The sequence below is a fragment of the Rhipicephalus microplus genome, unplaced genomic scaffold (assembly GCF_043290135.1).
Source record: "Rhipicephalus microplus isolate Deutch F79 unplaced genomic scaffold, USDA_Rmic scaffold_518, whole genome shotgun sequence".
In the NCBI taxonomy this organism is placed as follows: Eukaryota; Metazoa; Arthropoda; class Arachnida; order Ixodida; family Ixodidae; genus Rhipicephalus; species Rhipicephalus microplus.
In genome coordinates, this window is record NW_027465078.1 from 1 (window position 1) to 12,500 (window position 12,500).

General features: G+C 60.5%; 2 non-coding genes across 2 annotated transcripts; both read right to left on the reverse strand.

Moving 5' to 3' along the window:
* Positions 1-1,553: 1,553 nt before the first annotated feature.
* Positions 1,554-1,706, reverse strand: LOC142794979 (5.8S ribosomal RNA). The gene has a single exon (XR_012892669.1). It is a non-coding gene; the product is annotated as a 5.8S ribosomal RNA (ribosomal RNA).
* A 1,719-nt stretch (positions 1,707-3,425) lies between these two features.
* LOC142794986 (small subunit ribosomal RNA) lies at positions 3,426-5,240 on the reverse strand. Its single transcript, XR_012892675.1, has one exon. It is a non-coding gene; the product is annotated as a small subunit ribosomal RNA (ribosomal RNA).
* Between the last annotated feature and the right edge of the window lie 7,260 nt (positions 5,241-12,500).

Here is a 12,500-nt window from a genome sequence, read left to right on the forward strand (position 1 = left end):
CTCTCTCTTCAAAGTTCTTTTCAACTTTCCCTCACGGTACTTGTGAACTATCGGTCTCTCGGTCGTATTTAGCCTTAGATGGAGTTTACCACCCACTTAGGGCTGCACTCTCAAGCAACCCGACTCACGGGAGGCTCCATCCCGGGCGCGCAACGGCGGAGACGGGCCTGGCACCCACTCTGGGACAAGCCCCTGTCAGGGGGACTTGCACCGTCGCAAACACCCGAGAACGTCGCCTCCCATACACCACATTTCCCGACCGCCTGCAAGGACGGGGGATTCGGTGCTGGGCTCGGTCCCGTTTCGCTCGCAGCTACTCGGGGAATCCCTGTTGGTTTCTTTTCCTCCGCTTAGTGATATGCTTAAATTCAGCGGGTTGTCTCGCCTGATCTGAGGTCGACAGCGGATACATTCGCTTCCATCAACTTCCTGCACGACCGCGTGCGCTCGCCCTACCAAGTGCGCCCGCAACCCTGTACAGGGCCACTTCTTCACAAGGCTGGCAATCGGCTTCCCCGCTGCACGCGTGCGGCGCACAACCGGTGTGACGTGGAAGTGACGGGACACGTTCGTAAACCCATCGCGAACCGAGTACGACGCCCTACCAAGTGCGCCCGCAACCCTGTACAGGGTCACATCTTCACAAGGCTGGCAAGCGGCATTCCGCTGCGCGCGTGCGTCGTCCGAGCAGTTGCGTGATAAACGACCGTGTCGAAAGCCCAAACACCGCCGAGGCCAGTCGCCGCCGCCGCAAGGGCAGCCACGCAGCCTGGCGAGAGGCATCGTCTCGTGTAGCGTCGCCCCCGCCCCAACTGGAGTGGCCCAGTTTTTTGAACGGGACGGGAACTGCGAAGCACTTAGACCGACGGCGGACTACGACGAGAACGCCTTAAGCTTCGCCAACGTTTCGCCAACTCGTGCGGGAGACTTTTTCCGCTTCGCGGCAAGTCGTCGCGCCGTGCTCTCCGCATCAACCGCGTACGCAGCGAACCGCAAACGTCGGGCGCAGCCTCCTCACCTCCCTGCGCTTTGCGCGCGAACGTTCCCTGTTCGCGCGGCAAAGCCTGGAGGAGGCACGGCCCCGCAGCGTGTTCGAGCGCCCGGTCTACGGGACACCCTGCTTACTTCGAGGGCAACAAGCGCAACGCAAGGCTGCGATCTCGCGCACTTTGCGCACGGCTGGAGAAGCTTTGCTGGCCGGCTTTCGCTCCTCGTGTTTACCGTGCGTTAAAGTTGCGCGTCCGTGGCTCTCGCAGCTCTTGCGCGCCCGGTCGCAGAGAGGAGTACGCAACCTCGACCGCACTTTCCCTGCAGGCTTCCTTCCGACTCGAAGTCCTGCGGCGGTCTCAACGAGGTGCCACATCCTCAATGCAGTCGGTCGCCCCCGTTTCGGTTGGGCTCTGGCACGACGGTCGCCACCGTCTCGCCCTTGAGTGGCCGCTGTTGGCGCTCGCTGTGAGGTGTTCAGCGTGCTGTCCGTGTTGCCGACGCGGTCAAAACGAGTCGACGGCTCACGTTCCCTTGTGCGCCGAAGGCTCTCTTGATATGTGATCCGACCCTCAGACAGACGAAGCCAAGGGAAGACCCAAGGCCGCAATGTGCGTTCAAAGAATCAGTGCTCAGTGTGTCCTGCAATTCACACCAAGTCTCGCAGCTGGCTGCGTTCTTCATCGACCCGAGAACCGAGTGATCCACCGCTTAGAGTCGTGAAAAAGTGTTTGTTCAATTCCGTACAGTCAAAACCAAACGTTTCTGGCACTCGGCCAAACAGTGGCCAAGAAGGGCGCTTTTCAGCGCACGCTTGGACTCCAAAACTCTGCCGCGCCTTTTTCGGCTGCCGCAAATCGAGCAAACGGTGTGTTTCGGACGGCGTTTCGCTTCCGCTACTTGCGAGTGCTTTCGTGGTCCACCCCTCTATAAATACTCGGGAGGCGTCGAAGCCGGTTCTCCAAGCCGGACCCGTAGGTATCGTTGTGTGCTCGCTCTCATTGGCCCGCCTAACCAGAAAATGCCTGCGGTACACCCATTTGGATAAGAGTGCACGCAGATGCGGGCCTCGACGGCTACACATTTCCTCGGGCGGCCGCCTCCCGGCCTCCGTGGAGCGCGGGATGCACGGTCCCATCGACAAGCCTCTCCCGTTTTTACCGTGGCGTCGCGGTTCACCACGGCGGGCGGGTCGGTCTCCTCCGCATAAAAAGGGGGACCCCCGCTTTTTGTTCCACGAAATCGCACAAGCTTTTTTCGCATCCACGGTTTGCCACCGCACACCAAAATGCCGATCCGGCTGCCTACTTTAGCCAACAGGTGGAGCCAGGCGCGCCGTACTTGCGCGGCACTTCCCACGTCCACCGAAGTCGGTGCCAAGGACCACTTTCGGCGCCGGAGCCGCGTACGAGCCTACTCGAGGCGGAAGAACGAAGCCAGCAAGGGCCTGGCCGCAAGTGCGTTCAATTGTCGGGACGTCCAAGTCCCTCGTTCTTCCGTGCTTCCTCTTTCGGCAAGTCGTTGCGGCACCTTCCCAAAGCGCGCAGACCCGCTAATCGCGACGAGCGCGACGTGGCCGTGCCGCCTTTCCCTCGGCAGCAAGCAAAACGCCTGGCAACGTCGACGCTCCCCTAACCGCGATCTCGCACCGTGTTTCGTGTGGCGAATTCAAAAGCCGGCCGGCGCTGCTGCAACCATTACGGTCGGTACGCATACGCCGCGGAGGGCGGGACGGTCATCGGAGCGTGCGGTTCCTCCATCGAGTACTGCGCACCTCGGCCGTCGCATCGCCGTGCCATGACCGGCCGCGCGTCAACGCGAACCGGTGCCAGCGAGATCCCTCGCCTGCAAGAACCGACCGGCAGCCTCCGTCACCCGAGGACGCGGAGGCGCTTGCCGCGGACGGCGGGACGGTATGCACTGGTGCACAGCGGACCCGTCACATCGCCAGTTCCTTGACCGACCGCCGACGCTTGTGCCGTTCCTCTCGTACTTGGCAGTCGCCGCGCGATTGTCGGGTCTCGTTCTTGCACGCTCGAACGGTCGGGAGGGCACTCGGCTGGCGTTTCGGGAACGCGCAGCCTCGCCTTCTACCGACGTAACCACGACTCGCCGTTCGCGCTCCGCCGCTCCTGTTTACAGTACTAGGCGGTCCCGCAGCGGTCGGGTCGCGCATTTCGAGCGCTTCGAGCCACGGTGCAGTGGCGGGTCGAAAGCCGACCTATGAGTGCGTTGCGCCGTTTGTACCCGCGTCCGCCACCTGGCCGACCGTCCAAGGTCGCGGTGTTGGCGTCCGCTGGGCGCAACAATTTGTCACGGGGTGCCGCTCCACATTCAGGCAGCCCCGTGGGGAAAAGCCGACCCCGCGTCCAAACGGGGTCAGCGGCAGAAAGTGTCGGGCGCAGACGCAGCTGAGGCGCTCACCCTTCACAATCCGTTAATGATCCTTCCGCAGGTTCACCTACGGAAACCTTGTTACGACTTTTACTTCCTCTAAATGATCAAGTTTGGTCATCTTTCCAACAGACCGGCGCAACCGAAAGGCCGCGCCGGACATCGGTCCGAAGACCTCACTAAATCATTCAATCGGTAGTAGCGACGGGCGGTGTGTACAAAGGGCAGGGACGTAATCAACGCGAGCTTATGACTCGCGCTTACTGGGAATTCCTCGTTCAAGGGGAACAATTGCAAGCCCCTATCCCAATCACGAAAGAAGTTCCACGGGTTACCCAGTCTTTTCAGACAGGGATAAAGACACGCTGCTTCCTTCAGTGTAGCGCGCGTGCGGCCCCGGACATCTAAGGGCATCACAGACCTGTTATTGCTCTGTTTCGTGCGGCTAGGAGCCGCTTGTCCCTCTAAGAAGGTTGTAAGGTGCTGGGAACCCCGCACCTATTTAATAGGCTAGAGTCTCGTTCGTTATCGGAATTAACCAGACAAATCGCTCCACCAACTAAGAACGGCCATGCACCACCATCCACCGAATCAAGAAAGAGCTCTCAATCTGTCAATCCTCCCAGTGTCCGGGCCGGGTAAGTTTTCCCGTGTTGAGTCAAATTAAGCCGCAGGCTCCACTCCTGGTGGTGCCCTTCCGTCAATTCCTTTAAGTTTCAGCTTTGCAACCATACTTCCCCCGGAACCCAAATACTTTGGTTTCCCGGAAGCTGCCCGCCGAGTCATTTGAGTAACTCAGGCGGATCGCTGGTTGGCATCGTTTATGGTCAGAACTAGGGCGGTATCTGATCGCCTTCGAACCTCTGACTTTCGTTCTTGATCAATGAAAACATTCTTGGCAAATGCTTTCGCAGTAGTTCGTCTTGCGACGGTCCAAGAATTTCACCTCTAGCGCCGCAATACGAATGCCCCCGTCCGTCCCTCTTAATCATTACCTCGTATTCCAAAAACCAACAGAACAGAAACGAGGTCTTGTTCTATTATTCCATGCAAGTTTATTCAGGCGACTCGCCTGCGTTGAGCACTCTAATTTTTTCAAAGTAAAAGCACCGGCCATCTCGAGGCACACAATGAAGTGCACCAAGAAAGAACCGGCATGATGTTCAGTCCGAGCCGTCGCATCGGGTAGATGCACTACTCGTCTGGAACTGAGATCCAACTACGAGCTTTTTAACCGCAGCAGCTTTAGTATACGCTATTGGAGCTGGAATTACCGCGGCTGCTGGCACCAGACTTGCCCTCCAATTGATCCTCGTTAAAGGATTTAGAGTGTACTCATTTCAATTACGGGGCCTCAAAAGAGTCCCGTATTGTTATTTTTCGTCACTACCTCCCCGTGCCGGGAGTGGGTAATTTGCGCGCCTGCTGCCTTCCTTGGATGTGGTAGCCGTTTCTCAGGCTCCCTCTCCGGAATCGAACCCTGATTCTCCGTTACCCGTAACAACCATGGTAAGCAAGTAACCTACCATCGAAAGTTGATAAGGCAGACACTTGAAAGAAACGTCGCCGGCTCGTGGCCATGCGATCAGCACAAAGTTATCCAGAGTCACCACACAATACGGGCCGAAACCCGATCGATCTTGGTCTAATAAAAGCACCCGTTACCCAAAGGGCTCCAGGCTCACTGCATGTATTAGCTCTAGAATTGCCACAGTTATCCAAGTAGGAAGAAACGATCTAAGGAACCATAACTGATTTAATGAGCCATTCGCGGTTTCGCCTTATTTCGGCATGTACTTAGACATGCATGGCTTAATCTTTGAGACAAGCATATGATTACTGGCAGGATCAACCAGGTAATCGTTCGACTGCGCGTCCGTCCTCGCCCTCGGCGGGCCGGACGCAGTCTGTGTGCGGCGGAGGCCACCTTCAGGCGCCCCAACACGCTTATTTTGCACTCCGAGATGACGGCGTTCGAGCTCGCTACGGCACAACCTTCCCGAAAGACGAGTGGGAGCCGTGCGGCAAGAAGCACGTTCATGCTCGCTCTTTTTCGTTGCATCGACTCGGTCGCGCCGTGCGGGTTGCCCAAGCCCGCTGCACTGTCGGTGGACCGGCCGGAACTAGCAACGGAGCCGAGACTGCAAAGCCGCCAGACGACGGGTCACGCCCGCGTCTTCGGCGCTTTCGCATCTGAATCGCCCGAGGACGACACGGAACACACCTCGATATCGTGGTAAAACGGCACCGTCCGACAACCAGCCCCTAACGCATCAAGCGGATGAGGCTGCAGACGACTGCCGTGGATTCCCCTGGAGCAGACCCGAGGACACGCTTGACGAGGCCGAAGCCCGCCGCATATCAGACACCCGGTCGCTTTCGCGTACGCCGCTCACGAGAACCCCCACATAATAGCAGCGATAAGTACCCAGACCTCCTTGGGCCCTAATACGAGCGTACTCGAGAAAATTTCACCGCGGGTGTGCCCCGAAACGTGTGGCATGTTGAGCGTGCCACAAGTCTACGTCGCTCTCAAACCCGCCGAGGTCGTAGAATTTGCGACCCTACTCACGAAATTCCCACCGAGGATACGGCCGCAAACGTACCGCACCTTGGGTAGGCCACGAGTTTGTGCAACACTACGCTGACGGCACAGCACCGAGGTCGTGCGCGCACGCACGGGAAAATTCCGCCGCGGTTTCTGCCGAAAACGTGAGGCACCACGACTCTCCGCAAGTTCGCGTCGACTGCGAAAGACCGAAGTCGTGAACGACGTGTCCGCTACTCGCCGCCGACACGCTGGACACCAAACGTACAACGACTCGACGGCGTCGTAGAGGCCCACGACGCGGTTTTCCTTAACGACGTCTCGGCGTGGCACCGACAGGTTAGAACGGCCGACCAACGTTCCCTGTCCGCCGTTCGGCTCAGTCGAAGGGCTCGGCGACTTCGGCAACGCTGCGAAGCCGCACGGTGACGCACGCCATGTCCCCATTTTTTTTTTCTTTCTGCGTCTGCCGGGGTGCCCCTATAATAGCAGCGATAAGCACCCAGACCGCCGTGGGTCGCTCGCCCCGGCTGACGTGGTTTTTCGTACTCCTGCGGCGGTCGCCGTCAAGCACGTCCAAATACGCTACTTTCGTGGGCGCATTCACGCTCTTTCGCTTCGCCGGAGTGCCAGCACTCACTCTGCCAAAAACGGCGAACATCCGAGCGGCGGTTCCCACTTTTGCGTCGGCGTCGCAAACCCCGCCCCGGCAGACGAGGTTTGCCGTACTCGTGCGACGGTGGCCGGCGGGCACGTCGAAAGACGCCGATATCGTGCGCGAATTGGCGCACCTTGGCTTCACCGGAGTGCCGCCACTGACTCCTCCAAAAACGGCGAAGATCCGAGCGGCGCTTCCCACTTTCGCATCGGCGTCCCGAACTCCGCCCCGGCTGACGCGGTTTACCGTACTCGTGCGACGGTCGCCGGCGAGCACGTGGAAAGACGCCGATATCGTGCCCGAATCGGCTCCGTTCGGCTTCGCCGGAGTGCCAGCACTGGCTCGGCGAAAGACGACGAACATCCGAGCGACGGTTCTCACTATTGCGTACGCGTCGCAAACCCCGCCCCGGCAGACGCACTTTGCCGTACTCGTGCGACGGTCGCCGGCGAGCACGTAGAAAGACGCCGATATCGTGCCGGAATCGGCCCCGTTTGGCTTCGCCGGAGTGCCAGCACTCACTCGGCCACAAACGGCGAACATCCGAGCGGCGGTTCCCACTTAGCCGTCGGCGTCCCGAACTCCGCCCCGGCAGACGCGGTTGCCGAGCTCGTGCGACTAGCGACCGCGAAGCCGTCTCGCGACGCCGCTTTCGTGCGCGGCTCCCACTGCGACCTGGGTCACCCGAGGTCGACGAGCAAAAAAGAATGTCGAAAAAAATTTTTTTTTTTTTTGCGTCTGCCGGGGTGCCCCTATAATAGCAGCAATAAGCACCCAGACCGCCATGGGTCGCTCGCCCCGGCTGACGTGGTTTTTCGTTTTCCTGCGGTGGTCGTCGTCAAGCACGTCCAAACACGCCACTTTCGTGGGCGCATTCGCGCTCTTTCGCTTCGCCGGAGTGCCAGCACTCACTCTGCCAAAAACGGCGAACATCCGAGCGGCGGTTCCCACTTTTGCGTCGGCGTCGCAAACCCCGCCCCGGCAGACGAGGTTTGCCGTACTCGTGCGACGGTGGCCGGCGGGCACGTCGAAAGACGCCGATATCGTGCGCGAATTGGCGCACCTTGGCTTCACCGGAGTGCCGCCACTGACTCCTCCAAAAACGGCGAAGATCCGAGCGGCGCTTCCCACTTTCGCATCGGCGTCCCGAACTCCGCCCCGGCTGACGCGGTTTACCGTACTCGTGCGACGGTCGCCGGCGAGCACGTGGAAAGACGCCGATATCGTGCCCGAATCGGCTCCGTTCGGCTTCGCCGGATTGCCAGCACTGGCTCGGCGAAAGACGACGAACATCCGAGCGACGGTTCTCACTATTGCGTACGCGTCGCAAACCCCGCCCCGGCAGACGCACTTTGCCGTACTCGTGCGACGGTCGCCGGCGAGCACGTAGAAAGACGCCGATATCGTGCCGGAATCGGCCCCGTTTGGCTTCGCCGGAGTGCCAGCACTCACTCGGCCACAAACGGCGAACATCCGAGCGGCGGTTCCCACTTAGCCGTCGGCGTCCCGAACTCCGCCCCGGCAGACGCGGTTGCCGAGCTCGTGCGACTAGCGACCGCGAAGCCGTCTCGCGACGCCGCTTTCGTGCGCGGCTCCCACTGCGACCTGGGTCACCCGAGGTCGACGAGCAAAAAAGAATGTCGAAAAAAATTTTTTTTTTTTTTTTTGCGTCTGCCGGGGTGCCCCTATAATAGCAGCGATAAGCACCCAGACCGCCATGGGTCGCTCGCCCCGGCTGACGTGGTTTTTCGTTTTCCTGCGGTGGTCGTCGTCAAGCACGTCCAAACACGCCACTTTCGTGGGCGCATTCGCGCTCTTTCGCTTCGCCGGAGTGCCAGCACTCACTCTGCCAAAAACGGCGAACATCCTAGTGGCGGTTCCCACTTTTGCGTCGGCGTCGCCAACCCCGCCCCGGCATACGCGGTTTGCCGTACTCGTGCGGCGGTGGCCGGCGGGCACGTCAAAAGACACCGATATCGTGCGCGAGTCGATGCTTCTTGGTCTCGCAGGAGGGCCGCCACTCACTCCTGCAAAAACGGCGAAGATCCGAGCGGCGCTTCCCACTTTTTCGTCGGCGTCGCAAACCTCGCCCCGGCAGACGCGCTTTGCCGTACTCGTGCGACGGTCGCCGGCGAGCACGTCGAAATACGCCGATATCGTGCCCGAATCGGCCCCGTTTCGCTTCGCCGGAGTGCCAGCACTCGCTCGGCCAAAGACGACGAACATCCGAGCGACGGTTCCCACTATTGCGTACGCGTCGCGAACCCCGCCCCGGCAGACGCGGTTTGCCGTACTCGTGCGGCGGTGGCCGGCGGGCACGTCGAAAGACGCCGATATCGTGCACGAATTGGCGCTCCTTGGCTTCACCGGAGTGCCAGCACTCACTCGGCCAAAAACGGCGAACATCCGAGCAGCGGTACCCACTTAGCCGTCGGCATCCCGAACTCCGCGCCGGCTGACGCGGTTGCCGAGCTCGTGCGACTAGCGACCGCGAACGCGTCTCGCGACGCCGCTTTCGTGCGCGGCTCCCATTGCGACCTGGGTTACCCGAGCTCGACCAGCAAAAAAGAAGGTCGAAAATTTTTTTTTTTTTTCTGCGTCTGCCGGGGTGCCCCTATAATAGCAGCGATAAGCACCCAGACCGCCGTGTGTCGCTCGCCCCGGCTGACGTGGTTTTTCGTACTCCTGCAGCGGTCGCCGTCACGCACGTCCAAATACGCCACTTTCGTGGGCGCATTCGCGCTCTTTCGCGTCGCCGGAGTGCCAGCACTCACTCTGCCAAAAACGGCCAACATCCGAGCGGCGGTTCCCACTTTTGCGTCGGCGTCGTAAACCCCGCCCCGGCAGACGCGGTTTGCCCTACTCGTGCGACGGTCGCCGGCGAGCGCGTCGAAAGACGCCGATATCGTGCGCTAATTGGCGCTCCTTGGCTTCTCCGGAGTGCCGCCACTCACTCCTCCAAAAACGGCGAAGATCCGAGCGGCGTTCTCCACTTTCGCATCGGCGTCCCGAACTCCGCCCGGGCTGACGCGGTTTACCGTACTCGTGCGACGGTCGCCGGCGGGCACGTCGAAAGACGCCGATATCGTGCCGTAATCGGCCCCGTTTGGCTTCGCCCGTGTGCCAGCACTCACTCGGCCAAAAACGGCGAACATCCGAGCAGCGTTTCCCACTTTCGCATCGGCGTCCCGAAGCCCGCCCCGGCAGACGCGGTTTGCCCTACTCGAGCGACGGTCGCCGGCGATCACGTCGAAAGGCGCCGAATTCGTGCACGAATCGATGCTTCTTGGTCTCGCAGGAGGGCCGCCACTCACTCCTGCAAAAACGGCGAAGATCCGAGTTGCGCTTCCCACTTTTTCGTCGGCGTCCCGAACTACGCCCCGGCTGACGCGGTTTACCGTACTCGTGCGACGGTCGCCGGCGGGCACTTCAAAATACGCCGATTTCGTGGGCGCATTCACGCTGTTTCGCTTCCCCGGAGTGCCAACACTCACTCTGCCGAAAGCGGCGATCATCCGAGCGGCGGTTCCCACTTTTGCGTCGGCTTCGCAAACGGCGCCCCGGCAGACGCGCTCGTGCGACGTACTCGTGCGACGGTCGCCGGCGAGCACGTCGAAAGACGCCGATATCGTGCTCGAATCGACCCCGTTTCGCTTCGCCGGAGTGCTGCCAGTCACGGCGCAGAAAACGGCGAACAAGTGTTTTTTTTTTTTTTTTCCTAGAATTTGTGTTATAGAAGGCACATTTGATATCGGACGATAATTTTCAACTTTATCACGCGCACCGATTTTCGTGTAGAGGTTTGCAAGTTTATGGGAATTTCTCCACTTGGAATAATGCGATTTAGTAGTACTACGAGAACTTCATGGATGTACTCAAGGGTACGGGGCAAGTCAGTTACGTCAACACCTGCAGATTTTTTACACTTCAAACTGAAAATTGTTGGTTGTGAGTCCTCGTGTGATATTAAAGGCCGATTCGCTAACACATAGAACAAAGAAAGAAAGGAAGAAAAAACGCCCGCGCTCGCTCAAGAAACCTGGGTTCGCAACAAGTGGCAACAACAAGCAACCGAGCGAGTGCGCCAAAACCCGTGGCGGCCGAACAAACGCGAAGTCCCAACCGCGTCAGCCGGGGCGGCACGGGACAGGAAAAATCACTTCAGCCGGGGCGGCGGGGCACCGAATAAACCTCGTCACCTCGTCGCAGGATAAAAGAGGAAACAAAAAGTCTAAACAGCGTCTGCTGGAGCGAATGCGTAATAAAACAACAACAACAACAAAAAAAAAAACACCCGCGCTCAAGAAGTCTGCAATCACCACAAAAGGCGACTGTGACCGAGCAGCGTCAGCCGGGGCCGTGCGGAAACGGAAAAACCGCGACTACCGGGGCGTCGAGGCACCGAAAAATCCACTTCAGCCGCGGCGAAAAAAAAAAACAAAAAGAAAGACGGAGGGGGGGGGGGAACCACGTCTGCCGGGGCGAAGGAAAAAAAAAAAACGCGTCTGCCGGGGCGAGCCCGGGTGCGGCACCACCGGGAAAACTGTGGCAAACAGACATGGCGATCGAGTGAGTGGGCCGCCAGCCAGGCTCAGCCAAAAAGTGCAAAGTCCGAACTGCGTCAGCCGGGGCGGCAAAAACCACGTCAGCCGGGGCGGCGCAAAAAACCGCGTCTGCCGGGGCGGCACGAAACCGCGTCAGCCGGGGCGGCGCGAAAACTGCGTCAGCCGGGGCGAAAGAAAAAAAAAAAAAAAAACGCGTCTGCCGGGGCGAGCCCGGGTGCGGCACCACCGGGAAAACTGTGGCAAACAGACATGGCGATCGAGTGAGTGGGCCGCCAGCCAGGCACAGCCGAAAAGTGCAAAGTCCGAACCGTGTCAGCCGGGGCGGCAAAAAACCGCGTCAGCCGGGGCGGCGCAAAAAACCGCGTCTGCCGGGGCGGCACGAAACCGCGTCAGCCGGGGCGGCGCGAAAACTGCGTCAGCCGGGGCGAGCCCGGGTGCGGCACCACCGGGAAAACTGTGGCAAACAGACATGGCGATCGAGTGAGTGGGCCGCCAGCCAGGCTCAGCCAAAAAGTGCCAAGTCCGAACTGCGTCAGCCGGGGCGGCAAAAAACCGCGTCAGCCGGGGCGGCGCAAAAAACCGCGTCTGCCGGGGCGGCGCGAAAACCGCGTCTGCCGGGGCGGCGCGAAAACTGCGTCAGCCGGGGCGAAAGAAAAAAAAAACGCGTCTGCCGGGGCGAGCCCGGGTGCGGCACCACCGGGAAAACTGTGGCAAACAGACATGGCGATCGAGTGAGTGGGTCGCCAGCAAGGCTCAGCCAAAAAGTGCTAAGTCCGAACTGCGTCAGCTGGGGCGGCAAAAAACCGCGTCTGCCGGGGCGGCACGAAACCGCGTCAGCCGGGGCGGCGCGAAAACCGCGTCTGCCGGGGCGGCACGAAACCGCGTCAGCCGGGGCGGCGCGAAAACTGCGTCAGCCGGGGCGAGCCCGGGTGCGGCACCACCGGGAAAACTGTGGCAAACAGACATGGCGATCGAGTGAGTGGGCCGCCAGCCAGGCACAGCCGAAAAGTGCTAAGTCCGAACTGCGTCAGCCGGGGCGGCAAAAACCGCGTCAGCCGGGGCGGCGCGAAAACCGCGTCTGCCGGGGCGGCACGAAACCGCGTCAGCCGGGGCGGCGCGAAAACTGCGTCAGCCGGGGCGAGCCCGGGTGCGGCACCACCGGGAAAACTGTGGCTAACAGACATGGCGATCGAGTGAGTGGGCCACCAGCCAGGCTCAGCCAAAAAGTGCTAAGTCCGAACTGCGTCAGCCGGGGCGGCAAAAACCGCGTCAGCCGGGGCGGCGCAAAAAACCGCGTCTGCCGGGGCGGCACGAAACCGCGTCAGCCGGGGCGGCGCGAAAACTGCGT